The 14,198-nt window shown below is 39.2% G+C and overlaps 1 protein-coding gene across 2 annotated transcripts in view; it reads right to left on the bottom strand.

The window, feature by feature from the left end:
* Window positions 1-9,207, bottom strand: part of SLC35G2 (solute carrier family 35 member G2) — a 47,782-nt gene extending 38,575 nt beyond the window's left edge. Inside the window, exon 1 of one of the 2 annotated variants that reach the window (XM_027581830.2) lies at window positions 9,075-9,207. The gene's annotated coding sequence lies outside the window, so the exon portion shown is untranslated. The remainder of the gene's footprint in view (window positions 1-9,074) is intronic. The other variant, XM_027581829.2, reaches the window with a different exon arrangement.
* Between the last annotated feature and the right edge of the window lie 4,991 nt (window positions 9,208-14,198).

The raw sequence follows: 14,198 nt of genomic DNA, 5'->3' as shown, positions 1-14,198 counted from the left end.
CATGTGGTATGCTTAAAACAGCTAGGTACATAGAAAATGCTAAATAAATGTTAGTAATGATGGTGGTGGTGATAGTGGTGATGTAGTCCTGAACTCACAACTCATCTGAATCAGGACAAGTTGACTCTGGGTCACTTATACATTAACGTATATATTTAATATAGGGTAACCATATACAATACTATAATAATATACATAGAAGTAAAGACCATAAGACTTGAAAAAGATCTGGGGAGTCATCTACTCCAATTCATTTGCAGGTACACCTTTCCCCACTTATGATGTGTTACATCCTGATAAACCCATCATAAGTTGAAAATATTGGAAGTCAAAAATGCACTTAATACACCTAACCTACAGAACATCATAGCTTAGCCTAGCCTACCTTAAATGTCCCTGCATTAACCTACAGTTGAGCAAAATCATCTAACACAAAATCTATTTTATAATCAAGTATTGAATATCTCATGTAATTTATTGAATACTGTATTGAAAGTGAAAAACAGAATAGTTGTAAGTATCAGTTGTTCACTTTCACGATCGTGTAGCTGACTGGGAGCTGTGACTCATTCATTGCTGCTGCCCAGCGTCACCAGAGAGAACCATACTACATATTGCTAGCCCGGGAAAGATCAAAATTCGAATTGGAAGTATGGTTTCTAATGAATGCATATAGCTTTGCACCATCATACAGTTGAAAAAATACTAAGTCAAATCTGTATATCCTCTACAGCATCCCCAACGGATAGCACCAAATCTGTTTGAACACCTACAATGACAGGAAGCTCATTCTCTTTCAAGGCAGCCACCTGAGAGTCATTCTAATTGGCAGAAAATTATTTTTTAACATTGTGTCAGAATCTTTCTCCATATAATTTCCAGAGGCTATTCCTATGTATTTCCTCTGGGGTCACTAATTAATTCCCTCTTCCACATGACAACATTTCAATATCAGAACTATTTCCTACCTTCTACATTGCAGGTCCCCCATTATGAGTTTTTTTCTTCTCCAAACTGAAAACCTTCTCTTTTTTTTCAATTATTCCATGTGTAATTGTGGTTTTCCATCTTCTCACCATCTTAACCACTCTTCTCTGAACATACACCAGGTTTTATAATCTCTCCTATTCCAGAGATCCTGTTTCTATGGGAGCAGCCTAGATCACAGCATCTATTCTGGCAGCCTCACACATCCACATTTATTCCTTCATTCAGTCAATATTAACTGAGTGCCCATGATGTGGAAGGCACTATCTAAGACATTATGAGAGATAAGATTAGGAAGACATAAGCTTTCTCTTAAAAAAATGTACATGTTCGGGGCACCTGGGTGGCACAGTTGGTTAAGTGTCCGACTCTTGGTTTTGGCTCCGGTCATGATCTCAGGGTTGTGAGATCGAGCCCCATGTCGGGCTCTGCACTCAGCCCAGAGTCTGCTTAAGACTCTCTCTCTCTCCCTCCACTCCGCCCCCCCATGCATGTACACATGCTCTCTCTCTCAAATAATAAATAGATAAATAAATAAATAAATTTTAAAAAATAAAAAAATAAATAATGTACATGTTCATTTGGGAGAAACAATATATGGTTACAAGTGCCACAAAACAGACACAACAAGTTCTATACACAGAAAAGGAAGGAAATTATACAATTAAATATGTATTTGCTTTAACATCAGAGTACTAAAGAACAAAGCTACAGTCATGACAATGCCAGACTGGGTCTATTTTGTTTGTGGATAGTATGAGAACTGGTAAAAAGCAGAAGGTTGCAATTTAAACTATATTAAAAGAGAAAATTCCAAATTAGGAGAATTATCATACAGATTCAGAAGACAGAGAGTTTATATAGTCCATTTACCACTGACAGCTCTGACAATAGAATGAATACTCATTTGTCCAGAGTGATTTACATGCAACTCTAGAAAGGCAAAATAAACAAACTAGACTATTATACACTAGGCTTATACCAAGTGCTTTACATGTAATGTTTCACTTAATCCCACAACAACCCTAACAAGGTAGGCACTAATATTATTTGTTCTTAAAATAAAAATTCATGGGATGCCTGGGTGGATCAGTCGGTTAAGCGTCTGCCTTTGGTTTAGGTCATGATCCCAGGGTCCTGGAATCGAGCCCCACATTGGGCTCTTTGCTCAGTGGGAAGCCTGCTTCTCCCTCTCCTTCTGCCTGCCACTCCTCCTGCTTGTGCTCACTCGCTCTCTCTCTCTCTGACAAATAAATAAATAAAATCTTAAAAAAAAAATTCAGTGAAACTCAGCCAGGTACAGTGACTTGCCCAAGCTTACAAAGGTGCTAAACATGGCAGTCAGGCTTCGAATCCAAACCCTCAGCTTCCAGCCCAACTTGAGGCCATCAACTACCCCATAAAGAAATCTCTGGCAAATCTCCAAACACATCCTCACAATGTTCCTAGTGACTTACTTGGAGAAGCCTCTCACTGAACAATCTGTTCCTCCTTTGGCTTTAAGAACACTTTCTACAGGATTCTGTTATAGTCCTTGACATATGGTATCACTCTGAGTTGTATATGTAACACTAACCCCTGAAAAAGTGTTACATTCCAAGAAGAGAGGTATGTCCTTATCTTTTTCTCGGTGTCCCCAGGTCCTAGGGGCAATACCGGACTCAACAAATGCTACAAGTCCTCTGGCATAGCTGGCCTGCTTTGGAGAAAGTCACCCTCTTAACCAGAGACCACTAATTCTGGGTCTAATTAGTTGTGGCACTGAGCTCTGGTTATCACACTTCTGCAACTTGACTCTCTCTTCTATCTCCTAACCTTAAATTTAAGGGAATCCAAGAAATAATTTGAGCATCTGGCTTTGGTTCACCACCAGCTTCAGAAGCCTTATTCACCATTGGGATTCTCACTCCTATTTAGAGCAATGGCTCAGCCAAAGTTACAGAGAGACCAGGGTAAAATAAATGGGAAATTATCTAATATTTCTACTTTCCTTCATCAAGTTTTTAAAGTCAAAGTCAGAGTTCAGTAAAGCTGCTGCTATTTTGGGTCTTAAATAAAAGGAAAAAGATACAAACCAAATGATTTTGATGTAGTCAAAATGATTAAATGAACTTTAGTAAAGATAGGCATATGAATTGAGTTCCTATATAACTATCAAATAGTGTTAAGTGCACATAAAGTACTATATATGCCTACTGGTCACATATAATTCTATTACAGCAATGACTATAAGAGAAAAAATGAATAAACAATTTAACCTGTGGTAATGTTATATAAGCCAAAATTTTAAAATTACCTATGTATATTAAAACTTATAGGGCAAAATAAAGTTTTAGGCCACAGAAGAAAAAAAAAAAAACTCTGTGACCTCAGCTGATCTCTGACATTTCCTACCAAGTAGAAGGCTATTTCCTGTGTCTAGACTAGAAGGCAGATGGATGAAAAGTGAGAAAGGAGAGATACTGGAGTGATTATCATTCTCCTACCCACACCCAAAACAGTGACCAGCAGACACTGACTGTTGGCGTAACACTTTAGTTACTTGGAGAGTCATTGCTAAGGGCAGAACAGCAGAAAAAAATATGTGTGGTGATAACAAGGGTACTTTGCCTGATTTTATAATCAAAATTATTCAGGAGGAATATGAAATAAGAAGGAAGATATAGTAGTGGCCCATAACATCCTGGAACTGTGATTTATCAGAGTGTTTAAGAAATATCATCCATAGTGCAGGTGGCCTTAGCAAGGAAAATGAAATAAAACTCTCCTCACCAATGAAATGTTTAAAAGTGCTCAGAAAAAAAAAAAGGCCTGGTTAATGCCAGCATCTTTTTCCTCACCAACAAATTCTGATGCCAAACTGGAAAATTATATTTCTACTCAGGTCACCAGGAGGCAAAAACTCTTCAAGAATCTAATAATTGGGGGTGGGAGGGGTGTCTAATCCTCATGATAATCACTGACTGTCAGATTGCTAGATAAGTCAAAAACTGCTGAGGTCAGCTAGGAAGTCTGAAGCATATGATAGCAAGGCTATCCAAGTTAAAAGGTAATTGGGGGATTCAGCTATCCATTTGAATTAAAAATATTGTGAAAATTAACTTTACAAGCTCCAATTAAACTTATATTTAATAATTGGATTATTTACATCTTCACATATTCTCATTAATTTTATCTTTGAAAAGACTCTAATTTATGTAAAAGTATGAAAAAAAGGTACAATTAATCAGTGAATCTTCCTTCCAATCTCCCAAATACTATTTTCTCTTGTGAATGAATTTGCTAACTCCCATTTCTAATAGGTAAAACAAAAATGTTAGACGTATTTATTAAATGAAACCAGTGTGATCATTGCCCCTCTTCAGTTCCTTTGGCCCCTCTACTTACAACTACCCACCCCCTGCTGGAACTGATTGATAGATCTACCAACACAAATAGACAAAACCTATTAGATCCTATTAGAAGCAGAATTGGTGACTATCGAAATACAATATGGTTCTAAGCTCTACTCCTTAGTAAATTTAATTGTGCCCTCTCACTAGAGAATATTTTTATAATCTTGGGATGGGGAACTAGGGTAGTGTTCTAAATGTAATATCACGGTGAAAAATCACAAAGAAAAGATGGACAGATTTGTCTCCATGAAAATTTAAATCTTCTGTGCAGAAAAAAGAAACCGTAAAAAACTTTGTGACTAAAAACAATAGCAACAAAGGATCAACATCTTTCATATAAAAGGAACTCTTAAAAACTCAAAAAAAAATATGGGCAAAGGCTATGAATAGGTAATTCACAAAAAAAGAAATACAAATAACCAACAGACATATGGAAAGATGCACAATTTCTATAAAAGTCACAGAAACAAGAATTTTAAAAAGAGTGAGATATCTGTTTTGCCCCTTAAGTGAGGAAAATGGAAAAGGTTGATTATCTCTAGCATGAATGAAGAATCAAGCGCTCTTTTCTGCAGGGAAAATTTTTACAGGAATTTTGGAGAACACACAACATGCGCCAAAATGCAAAGTGTGCGTTCTCCCTAATCTACCAATTTCGTTTAGGACTTTATTCTAAGGAAATAATACCATCACACAGAAATATATTAAAAGAATGTTCAATACGGCATTGTTTTTATTATTAAAAAGTTGTAAAGAATCTGTACTTAAATGGGATGTTGATTAATTCAATACTTCCATGTGTCAGATGGGAAGATAGTTATGTCTTCTGGGGAAAAAATAACAGAAAAATAGATACAATATGATTCTATTTATGATACACCAAATTTAAGATGCACAGTTTTTCACATTTCTAAACTTAAAATGTATCTTACAATTGACAACATCTTACATTCAATGAAATGTGTCTTTATTTATGAATTTAATAATCTGGAAGGTTTTTTTTTAAAAGATTGTATTTATTTGAGAGAGAGAGAGAAAACACGTGTGCATGAGCGGTGAGGGGGCAGAGGAAGAGGGAGAAGCAGACTCCCTGATGAGCAGAAAACCCCAGGCAGGGCTTCATCCCAGAACCTAGAGATCATGACCTGAGCTAAAGGCAGACGCTTAACTAACTGAGCCACCCAGGTGCCCCAATAATCTGAAAGTGTTTATTCCAAACTAATATTCATGGTTAGCTGTGGAGAATGGCCTACTAGAGGGTTTTATTTTCTACTCTGGTATTGATCCCATTTTTGTATAATCTGTTATATTTTAGAATTTATTATATAAAAACAATAAAATGATTCCCATTTGGCTGTTCTAAAATGTTTTTAAACCACAGGAAGAAAATAATATAGAAGAGCTCATTAATACCCCAATAACCATTCTTTTATTTTTGTGGAAAAAGTTACTTTGATCCCTAATGGATACAAAAAAATAGTATGGGGTTTTTTGTTCTCTTTAAGGTATTTGACCAACCTTATGTGTGCACATTCTTAATGAACTTCAATGACATGAATTCCTAATTTGGCTAAAAAGTGGACTTTTGTCATATTTTCTCTATACAAAAAAATACTCTACAAAAAGAATAGCTCCTTTTTAAAAAGATTACATACTAACTAGTTTAAGAATACTACAGACTATACAGCATTTTAAGAAAAAACACATTCATTATTTAGAAATTAAATATATCATGTTAAAGGGTTCAAACTGAGTAACGTGTTACCTCTCATAGAGGACAAGCCTCTGTAAATCTGAGTTAAAAATAAATAACTGCTTCTTACAACGCGATCTTCAATGGAATGTTACATCTAGCAATGAATTTACTAAAAGGGAAGATGGGAGTATAACCTAGAGTTTAAAATATAATCTTTTATAAAACCATAAAATATGGTAGATTATCTTTCAATATAGAGGGGTGAAATACTGAAATAAATGCCAGAAACTGAAGAAAAAAATACATATATATATTTGACTACATAAAAATTGAAATTTTCTTTCTACACAGCATAAAATACCATAAAGTTTAAAAATAAAAAAATCAAGAAAAAATTGCAACATATGTAACGAAGTCCTTACTATACAAAGAGCTCCTACAAATAAGAAACAATATAAGCACACCAAAAGAAAATAAGGCTGGAAAGTCACAAAAGAAGAGATAAGTATGACCAATATATATATGAAAATATGTTATTTTTTGCCTATCCAATTGGAAAATACTTTTAAAAGACTGATAGAATCTAATAACCTAATTTTCGTGATAGTATAAGGACACTGACATTCTAATTCAGTATTTATAGTGGTATATATTGGTACACATTTTCTGTAGCACAATCTGGAAATGGTGTTCTTCCAATAAATATTTCATTAATACTTATGTTTAAAATGTACCTACCCATTGAACTGACAGTTTCACTTCTAGGAATTTGTTCTAAGAATACAATGAAACAAGTGCACAAATATTTGTTCAAATATGTTATTTGCAGATTTGTCTGTAATAGCAAAAAACTGGAAATACATAAATGTTCATTATTATGGTATTGTTTAAATAAATTATGTTCTATCCATGTAGTGCAATATTATGCAACCCTTAATAAGGACATTAATGATAAATTATATAATGCAAATGCAAGATCAATCCATTTAAAATGAATGTATGTTCCCCTAAAAGAAAATCTGTTTACAATGGTTTTCTCTGGTTTTATGCATTCCTCTATTACCTAAATTTCTTACGATGAGCATACACTTTATGAGAGAAAAGCCATAGATATTAATGTTTTGAAAAATACATATGTAATCTTTAAGGAGTCCACAAACCATATACCACCAGTACATTTGAAACTACTGGCATTATGATATATCTTAGTCGTATTTTCTTCAGATTATAACTTTCTATAAGATTGTTATCTACATATTGTTCTCTATTAAATTTTTTCATTAATTCTTTCTATTTAAACTTCCTTTAAGAACATTTTTTTGTATCAAGATAAATTTTGCCTCTTTCTAAACTATGTCTGGAGTTAAAATATGTATAAGCACTTAATTGCTCAGCATAATTCCAAACACTTTAATCCACAGGTTCTGTGGCTTTCGAACAGATGATTGTGAAAATGAATTGTTCTACAGTTGATCTTAGCCAAAAGGCCGAGAAGCGATAAAATGAATGGTTCTGAAGAGTTCAGAAAAACCAGAGGTGTCCAAAAAAATAAAAAGATGAATTACAAAAAAGTTCTGGAAAAAAATGTAACTTGTAGCACATGATGGTATTGAAAACGGATGAGTGTATTTACATGTAGATTATATTTGTGTGCATATACACATACATGTATCCTACAGATGCATACGTGAGAGTTCATGTTTCTCACCGTGAGTACTTGCATGTAGGTAATCAAACCTGTTATATACATGCTTTATTTGCACCCCCAAGGAGAGCTACATTTTCCTTCACCTTATCTTCAGTAAACTAGCACCTAACCCATCTACAAAGGTTTTCAGCGTCTGGCAGGCTCCATTCTGGCACCTGCTTTGGAGATGGGCCATTTTTGGCCAAAGGTGCAGAGTAGAAGGGCAAGGCAGGCCCCAGCCGGGGAAGTGAAACTACGAAGGCGCTTTAGGCACTTACTTCAGCACCAAGGACACGGGCAACCCCAATCAAAATCATTTCAGGAGGAATTGCCCTCGGAAACTGCCTCTCTCAAGCCGCCCCCAGCCCTCTCCACCCAGTGCTATCTCCGGACCCTCAGTCGTTACTCGGACGCAATCTTACAATCTCGCTCTTCGCCAAGCCCGGCGAAAGAACGGACGGAGATGCAGGGCCCCACTAGCCCCAACACGAGTCTCCCTCCAGCTGGCCCGCGCGACCCTTCCATCCCCTTCCTCCTCCCATAAGAGGCCAAAGGGGCTCAGTGTAGAACTCTTCAGCGCCCAGAGACCGGTCAGAGAGGGTTCCTGTTTCCCTCCCCAGGCCTGGGGAAGCTGAGCGGACTTGTCCTGCGCCTCTAGCCAGCACACCCGGCAACAACCCGCCCTTCCACCACTACTCCTTGCTCTCGGCTTTCGTCGGGGAAAAATTTCTACAAAGCATTTATTCTCCATGAAAATCTCAACCCATATAGACTGGCGTACAAGAGTCATAGACATAAGAAAGAAAAATACTAATTCTTGGCTGTTTCTAAAACCAGCAATTTTTAAAGTTTGGATTTGAAACCGTTCTCATAACGCTGCAGGGACTCACCCTTGTTTGGGTGGGCTCCTGGGCCAGAGGAAAGCAACAACCCTAGCCTTTATTATGGAGGCTGGGGAAAGGCCTATAGGTGCTACGGTGGCAGAAAACGGGAGCGCAGGGGCCCTAGTTGATGCTAACCCCGCTGACCCAGTGTCCCGGTTCTCCAGGAAAGCAGTGTAGGGAACTGCGGGGACGGCGGCCCTTCTGACGTCCAACAGAGCCCCCTACGAAGGTTTGTGAAGGGGGCGGGGTGCTTCGTCCCGGGCCCCGCCCAACCCCAAAAGAGGGGCTCTGCCCCTTAGGTGCCACGGCTAAAAGTGGCTGTGTGGGGTTCGGAGTCGGCTCTCACTCCTTTCGGCTGGGGCGGCCCGGCAGGCAGCGTCAAGGTGCCAGTCTGCCGCTGCCGCCTGACTCCGGGGCCCGGTTACCTGTGTGTCACGGCGAGGAAGGTGCGCGCGGCGCTCCGCGGCCGGGAACGCCCGCTACCGCGCGCCTAGTCCAGCCTCTACGCCGACTGTGGCCGCCGTGCGCTTCGCCAGGAAAAACGCGGCCAGGGCTGCTGAGGCGGCCAGGCGGGGCGTGGAGGTGGAGCCGCGAGTGCGGACACTGCGCCTGCGCTCTCTGCTGCCCGCCCCCCAAGCGCTGCCCCGGCCAGCGTCGAAGACCGCCAGGGACGCCCAGGATTTGTGCCTGAGCTGAGCGACTTCCCCCTACCCGCGTGGGGAGGGTCTAAGGCTCCAGGAAACTGCCTGCCCGGGACCCCTTTAGCCTACGCCCTTGGAGACAACAGGATTGAGGCAATCGATTGTCAGCCAGGGTGACGTGGTCTTCTGGAAGGGGGCAGGGAGGCAGCTTCAGTCCATTTCAAGCGGTCTGTTTGTGTTTAAAAGTCGCAAGTCGATGCCTCGATATTTAAAAATATGTCTAAATATGTCTAGCGTCCGTAAATCGTGGTTGGGGAAGGACTTTGGGCATCCCCAAGTCCACCTGACATTTTACCGAGGAAGTCTCTGATGGAGGGGTCTTGACATTGCAGAGTTGTTTCCTGAACTCAGGTTTATATACCCCAATCCCCTACTGAATGAATATAGTCTCTTGGAAACAGACCTGGTCATAAAAGCAATGGTCCTAATGGGTCAGGAGGACAGGCAGGGAGGCTGTTACTTCCCTAGGCCAGGCAAGAAAGAGCGAGGCCTGAACCAAGGTGCTAGCTGTGGGAAAAGATAGAATGTGACTGCTGGTTTTTCTTCTGTCTCTCCAGATCCACTCTCCACCTTGCCCTGGGACTCAGGGCTGACCCTTATGGACTGTATTAGTTGTTCTATGACTTTCACTTGGTTTTGGCCAATGGGAGGCATCTGCAGGAGATCGCAAGGCAGGATAGTATTCAGGACCACCCCCCCCCCCCATGCCCACGAGGGCCAGCTCTGTTAGCAATGGCTATATTCTTTATCTGGAAGCCATTACTCCAATCCTGCGGTCCTCTCCTATAGTTCTCTCTGGTTCTGTACCACTCACACTGCCCTTGCCCCTTCAGGAATGGGGCTGGTAATGGCTCACAGAAGTTTCCTTTAACCCTTCCCACATCTTTTAAAAAAGTACCTTCCTTAAATTCTCCTCAACCACCCCCTGGGTGTACCATGACATCTTTTCCCTACCATCTTTTTCCTACCATTCCAGGACACTATAATAGATTTTACTTCACTGTGGTTGGGAAAATTCATGAGAAAACAAAACAAAAAATGTAAAAGAAAAATGGGGCTTTTAAAAGGTGAGCTGTCTCCCAAAGTCATCTTGACAGTTCCCTGGGCTCTAGGCAGCTATCATACAAGGTGGTTTCCCTGATGGGTTCTCCAGTGTGAGTGACAGTTTGAATAGATTCAAGAAAGGAATTCAGACCCCTCGTAACCAGTGTGTTCACAAAGGAGCTAGAGATCATCTGAGTGTCCAGCATAATAGAACTTTTGGATGCCTCTTGATGTAAACAGACAATCTAGATCTTTATGGAGCAAGTGCTGGTGCTTTCCCAACTGCAGCTGGGCTGCTTTTGAATGAGTCAATATTCTTAGGACACTTAAAAGAGCCCTGGGCACAGTGTCTGAAAAATGTGTTTATGAAGGAGTTGCTGAGTGAAGCAGTTGTCGATGAGAGTCTGGCTGTTTCTGTAGAAAACCCAAAGAATATTCCTAAAGCGGGGGGTATAAATGGCAATAGAGTAACATCATTACCTTGCCCCTAGCACTCTGTATCAGCTTGGACCTGACCCGTTCTCTGGCTTGTAAAAACAATCAAATGGGTTTAACTAGTTTCTTTCCCCACTCGCCTTCAAAAAACACACAGACAAAGCAAAACAAGGCACTATTGTAGCAAAACTTAGCCAAAGGGAACCCCAGGAGTAGCTGTTTGCAAACAGAATTAACATTCAAGCAAACACACTATTTGTACTGAATACAAATGACACCAGAACAGAAAATTTAACGTGTATTTTCAGTCTTTCACCCTTTTGAAGAGAAAGGCTCCTTTGTTGTTCAGAAAACAGCCTGGGCATTAATTGCACTGATCTAGATAAGGAAAAGAGGTACAGAAGCAGAGGAGCCTCAGAAGGCTACAAAACTCAGCCAGATTTTATGTTTCTCTCAGAAGAAGGGGTGGGGGGAAGAGAGCCAGAAAAGTTTTGAGTCTGGAAGTGAGAAAAACAAAGATGGAGAGTGAGCCAAGTTTAGGAGAGAAGATTTCGGAGAGATTTGAGTAAGACTAGGGAGTTAGCATAGCTCCTGTTCTGAATGACACTGAGAGATACTGAGAAATAAGGGAAAGGATTTTTAGATGTTTGTTACAGGTAATAAATGGAATTCTTTTGTTCATTGAGGGATTTTTTCTTGCAAGTGTCAAAAACTCAAACTGACTTAAGAAAAGGAATATTTGTAGCTTAATAATTGAAAAATCCAAATCTGCATAGATAGCTTCAAGTATGGCTGGATCCAAAGTACAAATAATGTCATCAGGATATGGTCTCTATTCACTTTGACGTCAAAGAGTTTATTCTCATTTAGTGATTTCTTCCCACCTGCCCACCTTTCTCCAGTGTTCAATTTATGCCATCCTTATAGCTGACCATTCCGGTAGAAAAAGAGCATTTACTTCCATGTAGTTCCAATAAAATCTTGGGATTATGTCTCATTAGCAAATTCTGGATCATACACCAACCATATGCCTTAGTCTGGGAACAAAGAATGTGGGAGAGCTCATTCTCCAAAGGAAAATCAAGGTTCTGTTATCAGAAGAAACCATATAGTGATGGGCAGGTGAAAAAAGGACATGTATACTACAGGTACCTCTCAAAGAAACCTCAGTTAAGATTCATATTGTTTTTCAATTTTTTTTATATTAGACAAGCGCTTCTTTTGAAAATGACATGTTGACAGAACAAAGTAGCTGAAATGTTCTTTCAACCTAAAAAATAAAGTGTAATGTCTTGCTGTTCCTATAGAAAGAAGTACCAGAAAAGATTTTTTTTTAGAGATTTTATTCATTTATTTGACAGAGAGAGAGAGCACAAGCAGGGGGAGCGGCAGGCAGAGGGAGAGGGAGAAGCAGGCTCTCTGCTGAGCAAGGAGCCTGACGCGGGGCTTGATCCCAGAACTCTGGGATCATGACCTGAGCCAAAGGCAGCCGCTTAACCGACTGAGCCACCCATGCGCCCCAGAAAAGATTTTTTAATGTATTTTGTTCTGAGTTTCCATATACACACAGCTTTTATGTAAGTAAAAAGGTCCATTTTCTACTCCTAGAAAACAATTCAGATCCCTCAAAGCCCAAAGAAGTTACTAGAGTATCTGATTACCATTGTGGAAATACTTGCTTCTCCCATCAGCACCACTAAAACTTAACTCTTGTAATCAGACATAAAGCTCAGTACTTGCAGCACTTTGGCCTAAACAACTAAGATTTGGTTTGTATACCCATAGAGGAAGGCACAGAGTAACACCCATTTTAGGAGCTTTCAGAGTTTTATCACCCTCAAGTACCTGGCACATAACCACATATCCTGAAATAAGTGAGGCAACTTGCTATCACAAAGTATAAGCACTTGCCTTAGTCTTCAAATTATGTATAAAATGAAAGGCACCAACCATAAGCACAGCTGTCTGTTTTTCCCCAATCAGTTCTTTGTTCATTACCATTTACTACTCTAGTACCACATTTGTTCACTTCACCACTTACTTGCTCTGTGCTTTAGATTCTTTATCAGGTAAGGCGATAATAATTACTACACAGGGCTATTGTATGGATTAAATTCATTAATACATGCAAAAGGCTTAGGACAGTGTCAGGCACCAATAAGCACTATATGAATGTTTGCTATTATGATAACAGAGGTCAAAAAGTAAATCCTTCTAGATATGTAAAATGAGTGGAAAAGTCTAGATGGTGATTATGTCTGAGGAACATACTGTATAGGAGAATAGCTGCTAATTCAGCTTCAGAGAACATAAGGAAATGTAAATTCAGTGTTAAAAGATTTTAAGATTTTTTAAATGGGGGTAGAAATCTTGATTTTTTTTGTGTTAAAATTTCAGATTATTAAAAATGCAAAATTGCTCCACATCGGGCTCCCTGCTCAGCAGGGAGTCTGCTTCTCCCTCTGCCCCTCCCCCTGCTTGTGTTCACTCTCTCACTGTCTCTCTGTCTGTCAAATAAATAAATAAAATCTTTTAAAAAATGCAAAATTACATTCATGATAAAAGAAAAAACACCCAACAAACTAGGAATAGGAGGAAACTATCTCAACATAATAAGGGCCATATATGAAAACCCACAGTTAACATTATACTCAATGGTAAAAGACTGAAAGCTTTCCCTCAGGAACAAGACAAGGATGCCCACTGTCACCACTTTTATTCAGCATAATACTACAAGTTTTTTTTTTTCAAGATTTTATTTATTTATTTGAGAGAGAGAATGAGAGACAGAGAGCATGAGAGGGAGGAGGGTGAGAAGGTGAAGCAGACTCTCTGCTGAGCAGGGAGCCCGATGTGGGACTCGATCCCGGGACTCCAGGATCATGACCTGAGCCGAAGGCAGTCGCCCAACCAACTGTGCCACCCAGGCGCCCCAATACTACAAGTTTTAACCAGAGCAATTAGGCAAGAAAAAGAAACAGCATCCAAATTGGAGAGGAAGAAGTAAAATGATTTCTGGTCACAGACAACACGAGTTTATATGTATAAAACCCTAAATACTCTACCAAAGAAAACTGTTAGAACTAATAAATGAATTTGGCAAAATGAAGGATGCAAAATGAATATTTAAAAATCAGTTGCATTTCTATATATTTACAATGAACAATCTAAAAAAGGAAGTTAAGAAAACAACTCTACTTACAATAGCTTCAAAAAGAATAGTTAAGACTAAACAACAGTTAAGACAAAAGATTTATACACTAAAAATTATAAAACATTGCTGAAAGAAATTAAAGACACAAATAAATAGAAAGACATCCTATGTCCATGGACTATAAGACTTAAATTTACTAAGATGTCCATACAACC

This window comes from Zalophus californianus, chromosome 1, assembly GCF_009762305.2.
Source record: "Zalophus californianus isolate mZalCal1 chromosome 1, mZalCal1.pri.v2, whole genome shotgun sequence".
Classification (NCBI taxonomy): Eukaryota; Metazoa; Chordata; class Mammalia; order Carnivora; family Otariidae; genus Zalophus; species Zalophus californianus.
Note: the sequence above shows the minus strand (reverse complement) of the source record. Positions and strands in the feature narration are given on the sequence as shown.